General features: G+C 48.5%; 1 protein-coding gene and 1 long non-coding RNA gene across 2 annotated transcripts in view; one reads left to right on the top strand and one right to left on the bottom strand.

Annotated features, from left to right (window-relative positions):
- LOC109301166 overlaps positions 1–374 on the top strand; it is a 3,336-nt gene extending 2,962 nt beyond the window's left edge. Inside the window, exon 2 of the long non-coding RNA XR_002098456.1 lies at positions 197–374. This is a non-coding gene — a long non-coding RNA (uncharacterized LOC109301166). The remainder of the gene's footprint in view (positions 1–196) is intronic.
- The window catches only part of RAB33B (RAB33B, member RAS oncogene family), a gene marked incomplete at its 5' end in the record, with an annotated part of 21,656 nt that overhangs the window by 4,877 nt on the left and 11,017 nt on the right, over positions 1–5,762 (bottom strand). The gene's annotated exons all lie outside the window — the stretch shown is intronic.

Genomic DNA, 5,762 nt, shown 5'->3' with positions numbered 1-5,762 from the left:
TGCCAGGGGTCCCGCAATGACCTCAGCTAATTCCCTCAGCACTCTGGGGTGGAAATCATCTGGACCAGCTGATTTAAATACATCCAGTCCTTCCAGAAGTTCCCTGACTGGATCCTCCCTGACCCTTGGCCTAGGTGCGCCTCTCCTGGGGCCTGAGGGGGGCCCAGTGGAGGGGCTGATCTGGTCCCTGCTCAAGAAATGACGTGATGATGGCTTCCAGTAAAGTTAGACCCACATAATTAAAACCTGTAGGTAAGAAACCATCTCCTTTAGTTTCTACTGCTTAGCTCCACTCAAGGGATAAGTTAAAAATTGAGAAAATAATCACATAATGACAACCTTAGTGTCCTAATCACATCTAAAAACTGTATTTTGTATTGCTTCTTTTTGAAAAAACGACAGGACATAACTTGCTCCTGTGTCCTGCCTATGTGGGAAAATCCTGTTAAGAAGAATTGTGCCTATGTTACTGGCAATGACACAGCATTTCTACAGCTGCAGGGGAAGTGTTCTATGCTGAAGCAAGAGAATGACCATCCAGCTGGTTGGGGGAGGGAAGAAGAGAGGAAAAGAAAAGGAGATTAATTTATGCACTCCTCCAAAGCAATGGGAGAAAATTCCAAAGTTCAGCAGCTCCTCCAGAATACAACAAGAACAGCAGAATAAAGCTCACATAAGTCTCTCTCTATTCTTTCTGCAAGCATTGCCAGAGAAGCGCTATGAGCACTTGCTATGAGCACATGACGCACCCTTAGCAGTCAGAGCAGTGATAGATTAATGGCAAAACTTCTTTTTTAAACAACAGACAGAAAAAAAATTACCTAGAGCTTCACGAGAATAGAGAAAATGGAAGGAACCTGCTGGAAAGGAAGCAGCTCAAGGAACCAGTATGCCTTGCAGGGAATATATTTTACCACAACAGTCCAATAGCCTAGTGGTGGAATTATTTTAGAATTGAGGACCAAATCCCTCACTTATTCCAGAGGCCCCCAAAGCAGTGAACACATATGAATGGTGCTGTAAGGGTGCTCACTCACTCTCTAGTGATGACCTCATGACACCTAATGGATATCAACAAACCAAGGAACAACAGTGTTCAGTTTCTCAGCCAAAGGGAGGGTCAATGCACAGCCACAGGGGATAAGTCCCCACAAGTGGGAACATCCATTTTCCTAGGCACAAATACCAGCAGCACATATTTGTGCCACTGCTAGGTGTCCCTAGGCATGCACGCTCCTGCACATGTGCTCTGGCACACGGCAAATTGACCTCGGTGGAGTAGGGGAGGCTGAAGCCAGCACCTGGGATGGCCCCAGCAGCCTTACCTGGGGTCTTGGGAGTCTCCCAGGGCTGCAGCAGTGGCAATCTGGGCACACAGAGCGTGGTTAGTAGCCAGAGCGTGGCTCTGATCAGCCAGGCTCCAGTTTCAAGTGCCACACACTCCAGCCATGTGCACTGCCCTGCTTTTTTTGGTGTATTTAATGAAGTTGGGGGGTTTTTGACACCAGGAAAAAAATGCTGCACTGCTAATGTGTGAATATGTGCGTGTGGTCTGTGGTGCTGCAACAGGTTTGCAGTACCGCAAATTGTACGTGTATACTTGTGGGGACACACCCAGGAAAGGAAACAGTTAGGAGAGAATTCTTGAGAACTTAAAAAAAACAAAACAAAAACCCAGAAGAAAGGAAGAAACAAAAGCAGAACAGTCAGTGTTGGCATGATGTGTGATTGGAAAATTAATGGAAGACAGGAAAAGATGGGAGGCTGAGAAAATGGCACATAGAATTGGAAAGAGGAGAAGCTCTGACTTCACAAAGGATTTTTTTCCCTTGATCAGACTGGCAGACATTGGCTTTTGCCTTCACCCATGCCTTTTCCTAGTTTATTCTATTAACCAATTAATACGTCATCATTACAGCAGCAGGGGAGTGATCTCCTCACTCTTGCTTTTACCTACAGGTTGTTATTGCTGTTTTAGCCACTGTGTCTGGTAGTTGTGTAGAGGGTTTGAAGAAATGACAATTTTCAGAATTTCTTGCAAGTCCCCTCTGCAAGCACAGGGGACTAAGCCTTGATGGCCTAGCAAGCCTACACTCCTTTATTGTTTCACCAGCAGCCATGCAAACAAACGCACATAAAAGAAGAAATATCAGCAGTGAAATTTGATGGGATCAAAAACTGAATAGTACTGTACTATATTAAATGGGCGTTGGGCCCAGTTCCAAGTGTATAATTATTTCCCATGCTTCCATTATCTTTTAAAGTTCAGTCCCTAAGGCCAAACTATAATATGGACTTTAATATATGGTACAGATTTCCCTTGATTTATGCTGGTTTGATTTATGTGCATTTGCTCTTGTGCAATGACCCTTTTGTACCCAAAATTTGTTATATGTGAGATAAATTGGCATATATGCAACCGGCATAGGTGTGTTTCGTCCTTCCCCAAGCAAGTAAGTCTGACTTTATGAGAGAAGGAAAAGGGCCATGAGTGGAAGGAGGGGTGAGGGGAGTGGAAGGAGGGGTGAGGGGAGGGGAAAGGGCCGTGGGGCCAGGCCCTACTCACCTGCCCCTGAAGAGCCTGGTGCAGCCACCAGCCCCAGCCTGCTCTGGTCTGGCTGCAGGCGGCTGCCCACCCCTGCTGCAGCTGCTCTGGGAGTGGCCAATCCAAGCAGATTGCAGCCGCTGGGCTGCGCCATGCCCCAAACCCCCCTGGGGCTCTGCTTCCCCTGGGGCACCATGCTCTGAACCCCCCAGCACAGTGCAGCCCAGCAGCTGCAAGCAGGTGACATCCACTGCTACTAGGGCTGCAGCAGGGGCAGGCAGCCGCACAACAGCAGGATGGGGCCAGTGGCCACTGCAGACTCAGGCTGGAGACAGCACCAGGCTCTTCCTGGCACTCAGGGTGGGCTATGGCATTGTGAGGGGGGCTGCTGCCACCCCAAAATTTGCCATAGGCCCCTGCAACCTGCCCTCCCAGCCTGCAGCGGCCCTGGCAGCGGTGGACATTGCCTGCTTGCAGCTGCTAGGCTGCACCATACTGGGGGGGTTCAATGCACCAGGGGAAGCAGAGCCCCAGGGGTTTGGGGCATGGCACAGCCCAGCAGCTGCAAGCCACTTGCATCGGCCACTCCTAGAGCAGCTGCTTGCAGCCACTGGGCTGCACTGCACCTGTGTCCCTGCCCCTTCCCTAGCCCCAACTCCCTCCCTCCCTCACTGCCCTGGGAATGCATCCCTATCTGCTTCATTGTAAAGAGGGTTTGCTTTATGTGCCATTCCCTGGGAACACTTCTGCCACATAAATTGAGGGAAACCTGTATATGTCAATATAATATGGCTGGGTTATTAAGAAACAAATAAAAGCCACACTAAAACATTTTGCCACTAGATTTTGCAAGCAATTGATGTCTTGCACCTATGTTTCGAGCTGTACAAGTTTGCTTTTAGCAGCCTTTAAGCTCCCTAAGAAAGGTTCACACTTGGATCAATTTTTACCAACCTAAGCTCAAGGTAAGAACAAGAGCTAACAAAAACTATGATCAGAATCAAGAGGGAAGAGCAGATGTGATGTTGCCATTCTCGGCACTAGATCTCCTGCCCTGGCATGTGGCAGTCTGAACACAGCCTTAAAGCTGTCGCTGAAATACACTGTAGTCTTTCATTGCTAAAACCTGACCTAGTTGCTCAAGATGGCTGGCATCTTAAGTATATGCAGCAGCTTGCTCCATGTGGCCTGTCATTTCTTAATGCTAGTAATGTGTAAAATTCTCACTCCTGCTGTTGTAAATTGTAACACTGAGCATTCATGTTGATCTAGAGCAGCAATTCTCAACCAGATAGAAAAGGGTGCTGCAAAGTGTGGTGATAAGCAAGGTGCGTACAAGGTGCAAAGAAATAACGCAGTCTGTGCAAGTTCAGGCTGGTTTCCGACTAGCCAATCCCTGGCCCCCACTGCTGGCCTGTCTGCAAGGAGGTAGGCACCGTAATACATAAGTTAGTTTTTGAAATGGGGTGCTGCTCAGTTAAAAAAAGAAAAGAAAAAAGGAGTCAGAGGAAGGCCTCAAGCCCAACAAGGGGGAGAATCATTGTGCCAGGGAGAACAAGTGGTCTCATACTTGTCATCTCAGCTTCTCCAGCTCCCTCCTGGACATGTTCCTTATGGCCGCTGTGCCTCAGGAACAATTTCAGAGCAGTGCCACCCTTGCTTTGTGTGCATCTGTCCAATGCACCCCTTCCAGGCTGGTGACAGGACCTGGGGCTACAAACACTGCATCGGCACAGCATTCTGGCAGCCTGCCCAGAACCCTGCAGGCACCAGCACAGGGCACAAAGGGACCCCGGGCCATAGCCATCTTGTGTGCATATACTTTGTGGGTACAGCTGTGTGCACATCCTGGAGTGAGCTAAAACACGGCTACAACAGAACTTATACCAGTATCTTAAAGGGCATTTGAAACTTCTCTCCCCCTAACTGCAATGTTTTAAACCAAAACAAAGTGGGGAAAAAAAAAAAAAAAAAGGTGATGACATCTTACCAGGGTACATAAGGTATCAACTCAGTGAACCAAAACCCTAACGTCATTAAGATTTGGGGATGTTGGTTTCAATCTTGTTCAAGCAAGTTTCTGCTCCTACTCTACACAGAGTGCCTATACACGAGCAACGACGCTGCTTCAATACGCTGTAAATTACAGTGTGTTGGGGCAGACTTGATTAATTGAGGCTCCTGCAGTGAGGTAATTACTGCACTCTAGCAGCCTCATGTCTCGTGTATCAGCGTTTTTCTGGTTAAAAATGGCAGCAGGGGTGCTTCCAATGCCTGCACTGCCATTTTTAAGCATGGGGATGATGATTCACAAGATACTCCAGGTGCTTTAATTAGAATGGATCTCAAAGCTGCTCTAATTGAACTGCCACCCCCCTCCCCCCATGTGTATAAATGCCCTTAGTTTTTTGATCTGGTATGGGGACTGTGGCCCTTTAATGCGACATTAAAGATGCGATTCAGATGTCAATCGCACCATGAATAACAACAGTGCTACACCTTCAGTCAATCAACGCCACCGTAAGGTGGCAAACCAGGCACAAAGGTGGCCTGTAAGATAGGGGTAATAGTTTTGTGGCTCCTTTGCATGGGGCCATTCGTAGAGCGTGTAGCACCCCCATCCTGAGCTTGACAATCAACTGATAGGGTCATCAGCATGGGGTAGAGATCAGTGGAGAGAGTCCAGCAGAGGGCCATGAAAATAGTTAGAGGGCTGGGGAACAGGATTTACAATGAGAGGCTGAGGCAGCTGGACTTAGCTTGCAGAACAGAAGACCGAGAGGAGATTTAACAGCAGCCTTCAACTACCAGCAGGGAGGTTATACAAGGAGATGGAGGTTGTCTGCCATCACTGTCCTCAGTGGTAGCAGGTGACAGAACAAGGAGCATCCATCCCCGGTTGCAGCAAGGGAAGTTTAGGTTAGATATCAGCAAGAACCGTCTCATGAGGAGGGCAGTGAAGCACTGGAGTAGGTTACCCAGACAGGCTGTGCAATCTCCATCCTTGGAGATTTTTAAGACCAGGCTTGACAAAGCCCTGGCTGGGATGATGTAGCTGGGGCCAGCCCTACTGTGAGCAGGGGGTTGGACTAGGCCTCCTAGGCCCCCTTCTAACCTGAATTTTCTATGAACTAGGATCAGCTTCGGGTCCACACCTGCCCTGGTCCCAATGCCAAAAATAGGGAGCTCCCCTGAGGAGGAAACCTGGCACCCTGCG

Source organism: Gavialis gangeticus, unplaced genomic scaffold (assembly GCF_001723915.1).
Source record: "Gavialis gangeticus isolate Ggan-Ray unplaced genomic scaffold, GavGan_comp1, whole genome shotgun sequence".
Taxonomy (NCBI): Eukaryota; Metazoa; Chordata; order Crocodylia; family Gavialidae; genus Gavialis; species Gavialis gangeticus.
Note: the sequence above shows the minus strand (reverse complement) of the source record. Positions and strands in the feature narration are given on the sequence as shown.